The sequence below is a fragment of the Notothenia rossii genome, assembly GCF_949606895.1.
Source record: "Notothenia rossii genome assembly, chromosome: 5".
Classification (NCBI taxonomy): Eukaryota; Metazoa; Chordata; class Actinopteri; order Perciformes; family Nototheniidae; genus Notothenia; species Notothenia rossii.
This window is the reverse complement of record NC_136903.1, coordinates 24,027,494-24,041,092: the sequence shown is the minus strand read 5'-3', so window position 1 is coordinate 24,041,092 and position 13,599 is coordinate 24,027,494. Positions and strand designations below refer to the sequence as shown.

The window sequence follows — 13,599 nt, the reverse complement described above, 5'->3', positions numbered from 1 at the left end:
ATATTTCTGTGTTTTCTGGTTTGTAATATTTGTAATCTTGGGGCCTCTTCTCTTTAACGTCTACATGCTACCACTGGCTCAGATACTGAAGAACAACAAAATAAGTTACCATTGCTATGCGGATGACACACACATTTACGTAACCATTTCACCAGGAGACTATGTTCCAATTCAAACACTGAGTAAGTGCATTGAACAAATCAATGACTGCATGTGTCAGAACTTTCTCCAATTAAACAAAGATAAAACTGAGGTAATGGTTTTTGGAGCAGGACGTTTAAAAGTTAGCGCTGAGCTTCAGTCTGCAATGTTCAAAACAACAGATAAAGCCAGAAATCTAGGTGTAGTCATGGACTCTGACCTGAGTTTCAACAGTCACATTAAAACAGTTACTAAATCAGCTTACTATCACCTAAAGAACATATCTAGGATTAAAATACTAATTTCACAGCAGGATTTGGAAAAACTCGTCCATGCTTTTATCTTCAGTAGACTGGACTACTGTAATGGTGTCTTCACAGGTCTCACTAAAAAATCTATTAGAAAGCTTCAGCTGATTAAGAATGCCGCTGCTCGAGTCCTCACTAACACTAAGAAAGTGGATCACATCACTCCTGTTCTGAAGTCTTTACACTTGCTTCCTGTGTGTCAAAGAATATATTTCAAAAATACTGCTGCTGGTTATAAAGCACTGAATGGTTTAGGCCCAAAATGCATTTCTGACCTCCTGCTAAATTATGAACCATCCAAATCTCTCAGGTCTTCAGGTACTGGTCAGCTTTCTGTCCCCAGAGTCAGAACTAAACATGGTAAAATGTCTTTCATTTATTGTAAAGCACTTTGAATTGCCTTTTGTTGAAAAGTGCTATATAAATAAACTTGCCTTGCCTTGCATAATAAAGATTTCATGTGACCCATAAAATGGATTTCTTGATGGGAATTAATGTGAATAAATTAACTCTAGGTTAACGGTACTCTTGCTATCACTACTCACCGAAACTATAAACCTTGTCCCTCATGCTATCCCTGACAACACCGGTAAGCACACTCAGTGAAGCTTTCCTTGGATGGACACTTAATTTCTAAAAGCCCATAGCTTGGACTTTCACTCTCTCCTATTTCTAAGACCTTACGGTCAGGTGATGTACCGAGGTGTGTTGCCTGCGGATTCACAACAAAACCACATGGATACACTTGGTTTCCTGTTAGCTTTGTGTATTGTGTTGCTGCTATGGGCTCTAGTTCTGTACCCCTTTTCATGGCCTTGGTTTGTACTGATCCTTTATACTTGAGGCTTACAGCAAGTGTGTCATGGTCTGCTCTCCTGGAGCAGATTCTTTTAAAGGTGCTTGATGTTAAGCGATCAGATCTTGCATTAAACCACAGGTTGTTTGTGTTTTGTTGTCTGGTGTCACATTCTAGGGCAATAGATTCGGGTAGGGAAATGGTCACTCTGTTGTAACTACGCGTGCCATTTTCATCCAGGACTGTGCATAAACTTGTCGGTTGGGATGGTAGAGGAAAGCTGGGGAAGTCATCTGGTTGACATACAGGCGGCGCTTCAGCATCAGCAGAAGGGGCTCCCTTGTTTAATAGGGGAAGCTGTAAAAAAGAAAAGATGGGATCAAAATGCTATCATTAACATGTAAATTGCATCTATTGAACAAAGCTACAGATAGATGTTATCAAATGTTTGGCTTGGTGACATTTGTGTTTAGTGGGACATGTTTAATATGAAAGTCATTAATATGCTGTAAGTGTAATCCAGTTTTTTTTTTATAGTACTTCTATTCTGTTTTTAATTTGTTTACTACCAAAATGTAATAAAGTACTTCTATTCTGTATTCAACTAATGTCAAACTGTCTAATTTGCATCATCAATATAACCAATAGGGCATACAGACCCTCACACTTATTTACACTGTTGATTTCTCTCATATTGTTAGATTCAAATGCCTATATTTATATATTTCTACTATTACCCTCTTACTAGTTATGCTATAGTACTTTAATTTGTTTTATTAATTTGTATATTTGTACCCAGTTTAACCACCTGTACATTGTATTTATATACAATGTACAGGTGGTTAAACTGGGTACAAAATATACAAATTAATAGTGTAGTGTTAATCAGGTGTATGTGTACAGAGCTGTATTATATAGGGGGGGTCTTATCATATTCCATAATTATATACGTTTCTCACCTGGTGGCTTAGGCATTATGTCCTGCCGCAAACTTCTACCTCAGGGGTGTCTTCTGCTGCAAGGTAGCTTATAGGCGCATCTGTCATCTCTTTCATGAGCTTGTATGTATTTGTTCCTAGTGTTTGCCTAGACACAGAAATAGCATTATTAGCAAGAGCATGACTGATGGTAAATATGGTAAGTATGGTAATATGCAGTACACAGAATGGAATAACTTACTTGTTGTGGGTATAGTTGGATGTTATAGGCTTCCGCTTACGGTTGACTTTGGCCTTGGCTACCACCACATTGAAAATAGCTTGGTCAGTTATTTTTTTCCCTCTGGCTTTGTGCCATTGTTGAGGTTGGCTTGTGGAGGAGATCTGTTCTGTTTTTGCACGCCAAATGTCCAGTGTGTGCATCAAGCCCACAATATGTGAACAGTAACCTGGCATACTGTAAATTATTTTAAAAGATCAGCTTGGTAGCATGTTTATTTCATGTTTCACTCGACTCATTTATTGTACAGCTACACTTGCAAACATTAGCTAGCTTGATAGGATGATCAACATCGACGTTAACGTTAGCCCTAAAAAATAACTAGATGTACGATTTCAATAGCAATGATAACTCGATATTACAAAAGCAGAATATACCAAGCAGTACACGAACAAGCCTGGTCCACAATATTGTGCTCGTCGAATTTGACATCCACTCATGTGGTTTTTCACTCTTGCACTGCGACCTGTATGCAAGTGCCTCTATTGATGTTGTGCCTCCTTCTTTTCTAATGTTTATACTGTGGATATAACCCTCCATAGCGTATTGTAGCCCCTTTTGTCGGGACCTGGAGGATATTGCTGCGTTATTGCTCCAAAATGAGTCTGTTAAGGCGACTCCGACGTTACGGAGACCCTCCATTATGGCTTTGTTTAACGCATCTGGCTCTCAGCTTGTCGGACTAGCAACAGTAACCAAGGGGGGGCGTGGCTTTGCGAAAGGTCAATTTACGTTAGAATAAATAGAATGGTTTTGAATAATTGATGAGAGTCAAATCTACGTCACTTTACAGCCCCGCCCACTTTGGGGGAAACCAGCGCTGTCATTTGAACGGCGATCAAGCCTGAAGCCACAGAGATCTTCTGTTACTGTCACGTAACTCTGGATTTGTTTTAATGTTTGATGCGCAATAAACGACACAGCAGCTTTTTGGCATGTTAAAACTATTATTTTCTGCCTCGCTCATGAGAGTAACAGCTGGCGAAATTACAGCCAACCATATATCTGTGGTGTTATTGTGCTGTGTGTGTTTGTTAGCCAATAGTAGTGAATCCCTACGGACACGGTTCAGTGACGTCATAGGCAGGGGACAAGTGATGGTACCAGCATGTGAGCTAGGGTTGTACGAGCATGTGAGCTACCAATAAAAGGACACGTAATTGTGACAGTTGAACTCACGTGTATTATTGAATAACACGACATGGTGTCAGAAGTCCTGTCGACATTACGTGGAGTGAGACCGAAAAAAAAAGTATTGTTTGGAGCCAATAGATGCTGAAAAGGAAGAAAAGGGACATGGCAGACGAAAATGCTAACGGCGATGCAGCACAACCCGCGGCGGGACCGAGTGCTACGTTTAGCATCCAGCCACCGGAGCCTTTAGACTTTTCAAGACCGCAGGAATGGGCCAAATGGATACGGCGGTTCGAGAGATTTCGCCTGGCAAGTAATCTGAACAGTAGCTCAGAAGAGAATCAAGTCAATACATTAATATACTGCATGGGAGATGAAGCAGATGATATTTTACGTGGATTGACTCTCACAGCGGCTCAGAGAGACACTTACCAAGGTGTCAGGGAGGGCTTACAAGGCTTCTTCGTTGTCAAGAAAAATGTCATATATGAGCAAGCAAAGTTTAATATGCGCAGCCAGGGAGAAGGTGAACCAGTGGACTCGTTCGTCTCAGCTCTATACGCACTAGCGGAGCATTGTAGCTACGGCGTGCTACATGATGAACTCACTCGAGACAGGCTTGTTGTCGGATTGATGGATAAGCGGCTCTCTGAACGGATGCAACTGGACTCAGACCTTACCTTGGGAAAAGCCATTACCATGGCTCGGCAGAGTGAAGAGGTGAAACGGCAACAATCTTCTCTGCGAGGTGACAATAGAACTGAGGCAAGTGACGCTAAATTAGTGGACAGAGTGTTTAAGAGCAGCAGCAAATATGCTAAAAACAAAGGTCAATCTGCTAACAGCTATCAAGCCAAGCCACAATACAGCCAGGGCGATGATGCAAAGTGTAATAACTGTGGTTGTTCTCCTTCACATACAAAGACTGAGTGTCCAGCCAAGGATGTAAAATGCCATGCATGTGGGAAAATGGGACATTATATGCGTGTGTGGAAAGCAGCTAAAAGAGTGCATGAGATTAATGAAGAATAGGAAAGCTTGCTCTTAGGCAGCATTGAGGCCGACAATGATCCGTGGATGGCAGACATTGACATTAACAACAAAAGCGTGCAGTTCAAAATTGACACTGGGGCTGATGTTACAGTCATTCCTCACTCCGTGTTTAAAGAGGTCTATCAGCACACAGATCCACCAGCACTTAAAAAGCCAAGGAAGCCACGTTGGGGTCCAGGGAAAAATCCTTTAGACGTAGTGGGCTTTGCTAGTATGCGGCTGAAGAAAGGAGAGAGAGAACTTAGGGAGGACGTGTATGTCATTCGACGCTTGCAAACAGCATTGCTCTGCCAGTGTAGCGCTGAAGCTAGTGGCACGACTGGACAGCGTCACTATGGACACGCTAAAGACTAATTACCCAACAGTATGCAGCGGTCTTGGAGAGGTGCGGCAGCCATATGCCATTAAGCTGAAACCAGGGGCCCAACCGTTTTCTCTGAAGACGCCTAGAAGGATTCCAATGCCACTGATGGACAAAGTCAAAGAGGAACTGTCCCGCATGGAAGACCTGGGGGTGATCAGCAGAGTGGAGGAGCCTACAGATTGGTGCGCTGGCATGGTGGTGGCGCCTAAAAAGACAGGGGCTGTTCGTATATGTGTGGATCTAACAAAACTGAACGAGTCTGTGTGTCGAGAAAAGTACATTCTACCTTCAGTGGAAGAAACACTGGGAAAGCTGGCTGGAGCCAAAAATATTCAGCAAGTTGGATGCAAACATGGGGTTTTGGCAAATACCTCTAACAAAAGGCTCAGCCAAATACACAACGTTCATCACACCCTTTGGCCGATACCACTTCAATCGGCTACCTTTCGGCATAGCCTCAGCCCCTGAGCATTTCCAAAACAGGATGACAACTGAGGTAACTGAGGGACTAGAGGGGGTTGTCTGTCACATGGACGATGTACTGGTGTAGGGCCAAACACAGGAGGAGCACGACGCTCGTCTGTATGCTGTGCTGGAGAAGATCCAAAAGGCAGGAATCACCCTGAATGTGGAAAAGTGCGACATATCCAAACAGGAAGTGACATACTTGAGCCATGTGATCACTGCTAGCGGCATTAGCCCAGACCCGAGCAAGACAGAGGCTGTAAGGAAAATGGAAGAGCCGAAAAATGTGAGTGAGCTGAGGAGCTTCCTAGGCATGGTCAACCAGCTGGGGAAGTTCATACCGCAGCTAGCGGAGCGAGACAAGCCACTTCGAGACCTGCTCTCCAAAAAGAACTGCTGGCTGTGGGACATCGATCAGGCCAGAGCCTTCCAAGATCTGAAGGACTCTTTGATATCTCCACCAGTGCTAGCCATGTATGACACAAACAGAGAAACCAAAGTCTCAGCAGACGCATCATCATACGGCTTGGGGAGTGTGCTTCTGCAGAAATGGGAAGAGTATTGGAGACCGGTAGCCTATTGTGGGATATTTTCATTTAGGGACTGGAAGAAACCTGCCGCCCCAACTCAGATGTTCAATCTGACCATTGATTGACAGTTTTAGATTTAACCTGCTCCATATCTGGGGATAAGATAATGTTTGATTAATGTTGACATGTTTCTAATATTGATTGAGTTATAACAGGTAACACAGATGCAGAATCAGTGGCCAAGGGGCTACTGAGAGAGGTAATTCCAGAATGAGAATGAGAAGGTGAACTGTGGTAATGAACACATTTTGTAATATTTCAACAGGTATTAAAGTAACTGAGGTTTGAAATGTAGAAAGAACATATTACAGTTAAGTTAAAACATAGTAATGTAATGAGATAGAATTTAATTTAGACAACATCTTGTAACTAGCCTGGTAAAGAAGTAAAAGCCATAGACTGTTTACATCATTATGGGGATGTACATTTAATTTAAAGTCATAATAGAAAGACATTTGATGACAGTATGTTGGATTTCTGTATTCATTTTTCAGCTTGATAATATCCAAGCAGTGACAGGTAGAAGCAGTCTCGCCTGGAAATTATTCACTTTGTCAGTATCATGATTTTAGTTGTTTTTAATCCATAACATTAGTGTGTTCCATTACCAGAGACATTAGCAGTTCATATTATATTTAGATTTTAAATGGGATCTCAAGGATTTCATTTATAATAACACAGATGCTTGTCAGGAATTCAGAGCTATTGAGATATGTTATTTAGTTCACCTGAAGATGTTGGGGTTTATTTTGTTGACACAGGCCAAGTATTAGAATTCTGAAGCGGCCTACCAGCGGTGGGTCAAACACCCCAGAAGCACTGAGCGTAGACTTGAGGGGTGGGTATCAGATTTCTCCACACAGGTTGCTGACGCCAAAAGGGGGACCCGAGGAGCAGGAGGCCGACACAGCGGAGTTCGTCTGGCTGAAGGTCGTCAGGCCTACGTGACTCAACCCCAGGTTCTCCGGCCTCTACAGAGTGACCCAGAGGACATCTCATGCAGTCCGCCGAGGAGCAAAGGGGGACATCTGGTACTACTGGAGCCAGTGTGCGGCGAGGAACACTCCGGCTAGGACCTTGGAGGACATCAGGATGGACCTGGCTATCGTCAACGCGGACATCCCTACAGCAGACGACTTGGAAGCAGGCATCAGCGGACTGGAGGAGAAGGACCTCGCGGACATCCCTACAGCAGACGACTTGGAAGGAGGCGTCAGCGGGCTGGGGGACTTCTCGAGGCAGCAGAGGAGTCTACTTCTCTCTGATCAGATTCATCAGTTCCACCTTTGAAGGAAAGGCCGCATCTCCCCCTCCCTATCAGCTGCCCTTGTTGGCGTATTCCGCTGAGGGGGGGGGGGGCCCTGATGATTCAACAACACGCAAGGATGCTGCTTTCTGGCACTCAGGCTCTCACTCTGATGGTTTCTTCACTGTCATTGGAGGTTGTTTTCTGTTCCCAAAGGTTTAATGAAGGGGGACAGACACAGTATCAAAGAATGACAGTACTTTTGTTTCAAATGTCTTATGTGTGTTGGTCTCGTGAAGGGAGACCAAAAGGGGGAATTGAAGTATTATTTGAGTTATTTGAAGGATTAAAGTAACGTGTTATGGCAGGAAAGTTCAATCTGGTATATTCATTTTTATGTCACCTTATATAGAATATGTGTTAAACTTGTGATTTCTGCATTGAGTGACTTCTGCCTAGCAGATACCAAGAAGAGGCCCCTAGGGTCTCTCTGTTAATTATCAATAGTGCTTGCCATTAACAGGGGAAGTCCCAGATACATTTTCAGATAATGTAGTTAAAGTCTTGTAGAATTAATGTTTATCTCCTACACATCCTGCAGGCCTGGAGACTTGGGTCACCCAGCAGTAACCAAGATAAACGTCCTTTTGAGCTTATCAATAAAATGTATTCATTCCTAGTAAGCTGACTTTGGGGTGAAGGGAAGTTCAGGGAAGCCATTAAGCCACAAGAACAATTAAACTTCTGTTAATCAACCAAAACTCATGACTTTCAGGGGACAGGACATTCGGACCTATAACAAGGGTCACTTCCTAGAGAATATGTGTGTGTATTTCTTACTGTGATCAGATGTCCTGTATAATCATTTATCAACTATTCCTGTATTGGTGTTTTATTTGATTCCTCTGCTTTTATTCTTTCATATGTGGGTACTGGAGGGCTACAAACAGTGTGGAGAAATTAGCTTTAACATGTTTTATTACTCTATGGGAAATGGAAGCAGCATGTCAAATGATCAGGGAAATCTACTTGTTTTAAATAGATGTGTGTGGTTGATTACTTTGTATTAATAATAACAGTATGTGTAAAGGAAGCTGGAAATATGCAATGTGAAACCTTTTATTTGAAATAAAGATTCTGCAGGGAATATTCTTAAAGAACAATAGCTCAAGTGTCTGGAAGAGCTGCAGGCTAAATGAGTGTGTTCTCTATATGGGGCCTTTGTGAAGTTTGACTATTTGAAAAGCATCTCTAATACTGCTTAAAAGCATAGGTAATGTGTTCCTCGTTATTATTGATATGAAAGTAATTAACATGTATTACGTATATTTAGCCAACTATAACAACTATATCTTAAAACATACTTTTAACTTGTGTGTGGCAGCCTGAGGCGGGAAGATGGACACAGGGACAAAGGGCCATAAACGGGATGTGTGTGTGCTGGCTACAAGCTGCTGTGTCGCACTGATTGGGTGCGACAGGCCATGTGTTGGTCTCTGCCAATAAGATGACCTCTGGGGGAAAGCACGTACACACTTCCTCCTGTGTTTTAGTATGAAAGCCTGTGTTTTCCTTTGGTTCGCGCTCTTGTTTTTCACCGGCCGTTCCTGAGACCTGTCTCACACGGGGGTAGAACCTGAGCCCGGAGTACTCTGCAGAGTGCTTCGTGATTTCTTTGTATTTGTATTTTGTGTCGTTACTGTTTATCATTAAAGCAAGATTATTGTTTAACTTGTATTCTGGTGTTTCTAAATCCCTTCCTTTTCCCGAATTCACCCAGCTTATCAAACGACACGCGGAGACGAGGTTGGTTTTCAACATCCTCCAAATCTCCAACACTATATGTCACGTTCTCTCACACAGACGGAGCAGAGATACGCACAGGTAGAAAAGGAAGCTTTAGGCTTAACCTGGGCGTGTGAAACTTTTCGCAACTTTCTCATCGGAAGACACTTTGAGCTGGAAACAGATCATAAACCTCTTCTGAGTCTCCTGGGCCCAGGAGTTCAAAAACTTTTCATCTCAATCAGATCCGATCCGATTTTGAAATCCCATTTTTTGTGATCCAGGATCAGACAAGTCGGCCAAATGTTGTCCCTGGAGTTCAAAGCAATTCAGGATAGGATCAGCCTGATCCAGATTACGATTTTTCAAGATGACTAGATCCTGAATATCGGCGCTTTAATCCTACCGATCGCCATCTATTGGATATGAAAAATAATACAAGGAAGACAAGAGACCACATTGCAGAGACATCTATAATGTCTAATTATGTGATGACAGATGATTAACTTTTTTTTTGTTGAAGATATTTTTACTTTAATCTAAATTACATTTTTGATTGACAATCTTTGCTGTTACACTTTTATGAGCATCAACATTTATGTCATCAACATTTGGTTGAAAAAAAAATAGGCCACCACAAACGTGAGCAAAAATGGGAAAAATAAAATGTATTTCCCATGAAGGCTAAAAAGTGTGCATTATTTCAGTTAACAAACTTTGCCATCTTATTTAAATTGAAACATATTTTAAAATAAATTGTACAGTACATTTTGCTCTGGTAATCCACTGGAAATCCACCCCTCTGGTGGGATCAGGGTAATCCAGTTTTTTGGGATCAAACTGATCCCAATCCTGTGTTGTCGGTTTGAACTACCCGTTTTGAAGATTTGATCCAGATTAAGCTTTGATTGGATTTCCTGATCTGATCGGATATCAAAGTCATCCTAATCCTGTTTTTTGGTTTTGAACTCCCCAAAATCCAAATCTGATTTGATCAGATAGGGATTAAAAGTTTTGAACTCCTGGGCCCTGGGGTCTCAGGCATTGGATGCGCTTCCCCCTAGGATTCAACGTTTCCGGATGCGCCTGATGCGTTATTCCTACTCAATCACACATGTGCCAGGAAAAAGCCTGTGGACGGCCGATACACTGTCACGTGCACCTGTGAAAAGAGACTCCACACCAGATGAAAAAGAGTTCCTCGAGAGCACGAAAATATCTATGTGGACATGATTATCGACAGTTTGCCAGCAAGCACGGCTTACCTGGAAGAGCTAAAAGAACAGTTGGCAAAGGACAGTGTGTGCGGAAGAGTGATGCAGCTGTGTGAAGAGAAATGGCCAGCAAACAGCAACAGTGAACCAGCCATAAAGTTATACTGGGCGGAACAAGCGTTCATAACTGTAAAAGACGGACTACTGTTAAAGGGGGACAGACTCGTCATCCCCGCAACAAGGAGAAACGATGTGCTCGCCACACTACATGAAGGTCACCAAGGTGTGGTGAAGTGTAGGGAGCGTGCCTGACTTTCTGTATGGTGGCCAGGGCTAAGTCAGCAGCTAAATGAGTTGGTTCTCAACCGCAGAACATGCAGCAAGGAGAGACAAAACCCCAAAGAGCCGCTGATGCCAACACAATACCCAGGCCGACCATGGCAGAAACTGGGTGCCGACTTGTTTATGCTGGGAAGCAGGTCATATCTGCTGGTAGTGGATTATGCATCAAGGTATGTGGAAATGGCTTTGCTGGCACACATAAGATCAACAGATGTAATCCACCATCTCAAATCCATCTTCGCACGACATGGTATACCTGAGACGCTGGTGTCAGACAACGGGCCAAAGTTCTCAGGGAGGGCATTTGAAGAGTTTGCAGAGTCGTATGGATTTAAACACGTCACCAGCAGCCCTAAATATCCACAGAGCAACGGTGAGGCAGAACGGGCTGTAAAGACTGTGAAGAGTCTCCTTAAGAAAGCAGCAGACCCATATCTGGCTCTGCTGGCTTACAGAACCAACCCACTACAGAACGGTTATAGCCCTGCGCAACTTCTCATGGGATGGAGGCTTCGCACGACGGTGCCAACATTACCAGCGATGCTGGATCCTGCTCTTCCCGACACCGAGGCTGTAGTTCTGAGAGAAAGAGAGAGGAGAATAAAGGATGCACAGCGGTACAACCTGCGTCATTGAGTGAGAGGTCTTGAGAGACTTGCACCGGGAAAATAGGTTTGGGTCACGGATCAGAAAGCGAGTGGAACGGTTATTGGCAGTCACAACACGCCGCGCTCCTACATTGTTGAGGGACCTCATGGGACAGTCCGGCGAAATCGCCATCATCTCATTCCCATATAACCTCCGGAGCCTAGTGCGCAAGATCTGCCACCTACCCCTAGAACCATGTCTGGGAGAGCCGTGGTGAGACCGGCTAGGTTGGACTTGTAAACAAACCAGCGACCTAAGGGATATATATATAGAGTCGTACGAGGGAGAAAAAAAACTGGTTATTAATAATGTTTTGCATTAATGTTGTGTATACACAAAATATTATAGGGTTACAGATAGTTCAGGAAGGTCTAGAGTTAACTGTTATTTTATATCTCTGGTTCAGATAGGAACAGACCTTCCACCCTACAGAGGCAGAATAATCCTCTAAGGTCTGTGGAGTCAATGGCAGTCTACCCATTGATTCATAAAAAGGGAGATGTGGTGTTATTGTGCTGTGTGTGTTTGTTAGCCAATTGTAGTGAAGCCCTACAGACACGGTTCAGTGACGTCATAGGCAGGGGACAAGTGATGGTAACAGCATGTGAGCTAGGGTTGTACGAGCATGTGAGCTACCAATAAAAGGACACGTAATTGTGACAGTTGAACTCACGTGTATTATTGAATAACACGACAATATCGAGCCCGATTCTCGATTTCAAATGTGTGCTCTAAAATGATATTTATAAATGACTATTATCATTATTATAAGCAAGACAATAAATGGCAAAGATATGTGGAAAATCAACGTATTTAAGATACATTCATAACAAACATAACGTGGGAGAAAATACGTTTCTTGCTAAACGTAATTGAGAATGCAGTTTAGTTCTGTGGGAACGTGATTTTTAGGAGACAGGGTTGGATTTTTTTTTGTATGAATTTATGTTTCATCCAATCACAGAGCTTATTGACTTATCACGAGGTTTGTCGCAAAGCGGACAGGCGTCGTCACAACAATAGCTGGGGATTGTGGGTAGTGTAATGTCTTTGGCGCTCCATATTTCAGAGAAAACAAATTGTTTCTCAGAATTGAAGGGGGAAAACACAAAAGCATTGTACACAATTTAAACCTATCAATGTCGTTTAATTAACAAAGATAATCTGGTGTTTTTGAGTTTATTAGTAGTGGAGATATAACTGTCAAATCAATCGACAGTAAGGAGAATACTTACTTCCGGGTGTACAATTCTCCGTTATCCAATGGGAATGGACGCTCACATTGCCTTTAAGAGCTGCCGACATAAACGGGTGCGGTGCTTCCATGAAATAGAAAATACCGCCGCCAATGGGAATACATTGCAATCAGTTGAAAGCACTTTGCATCCATTTATGAAGCTGAAGGAGCCTCGGCGCGTCCCAACTGCATGCCACGGGACCCTGACCAAGCGTCGCTCCTGGACGTTTAGGGACTGAGAGTGTGTTGACTACCACAACCCCCAACCTCCAGGCTAGACTCTCTAATATACCTGCTGCAGAGAAATTCGAGTTGGATGCTGTTGGTGCAGAATCTCTGCTCCGCGCCGTTCCTATATGAGCGGGTTCTCAAAAGAAGGACAAATTAGAAGCAGCCAGGATAAGGGTTAAACAATAATCTGCTTTAATGGTAAAACATACAAATACATCACCGAATCACGAAGCACTCTGCAGAGTAGTCCGGGCTCAGGTTCTACCACCGTGTGAGACATGTCTCAGGAACGGCCAGTCCGAAACAAGAGCGCCGATCTTCAAAATGATCACAACATTTATACACAGAATTCACTTCTGAGCGAGCTAGAAAGTGAGTTGGCAGTGTTCCATTGGTCGGTTTCCCTTCTGGGCGGGATCCCAGGTAGTAAGTCAGTTTGTTGATTCCATGTTGCTTCTGTGTGTGTGTGTGTGTGTGTGTGTGTGTGTGTGTGTGTGTGTGTGTGTGTGTGTGTGTGTGTGTGTGTGTGTGTGTGTGTGTGTGTGTGTGTGTGTGTGTGTGTGTGTGTGTGTGTGTGTGTGTGTGTGTGTGTGTGTGTGTGTGTGTGTGTGTGTGTCCCTCTGCCCTCAGGCAGATCCCCCAATCAATGATTTGGAGTCATGACAGAGGACTCTTTGACAGGACACATACTCATTCCCCCTAAACATCTTCAACACACACATCCTATCATGTATCTTTAACAGAAGTCAATTGTTCTTATCGCTTAATGGCTTCCCTGAACTTCCCTTCACCCCAAAGTCAGCTTACTAGGAATGAATACATTTGAT

The 13,599-nt window shown here is 43.2% G+C and overlaps 1 long non-coding RNA gene across 1 annotated transcript; it reads right to left on the bottom strand.

The window, feature by feature from the left end:
- Window positions 1-260: 260 nt before the first annotated feature.
- On the bottom strand, window positions 261-2,921 carry LOC307040607. The gene is made up of 2 exons (XR_013808535.1): window positions 2,205-2,921; window positions 261-1,602 (listed from the first exon to the last, which is right to left on the bottom strand). It is a non-coding gene; the product is annotated as an uncharacterized lncRNA (long non-coding RNA).
- Window positions 2,922-13,599: the final 10,678 nt, after the last annotated feature.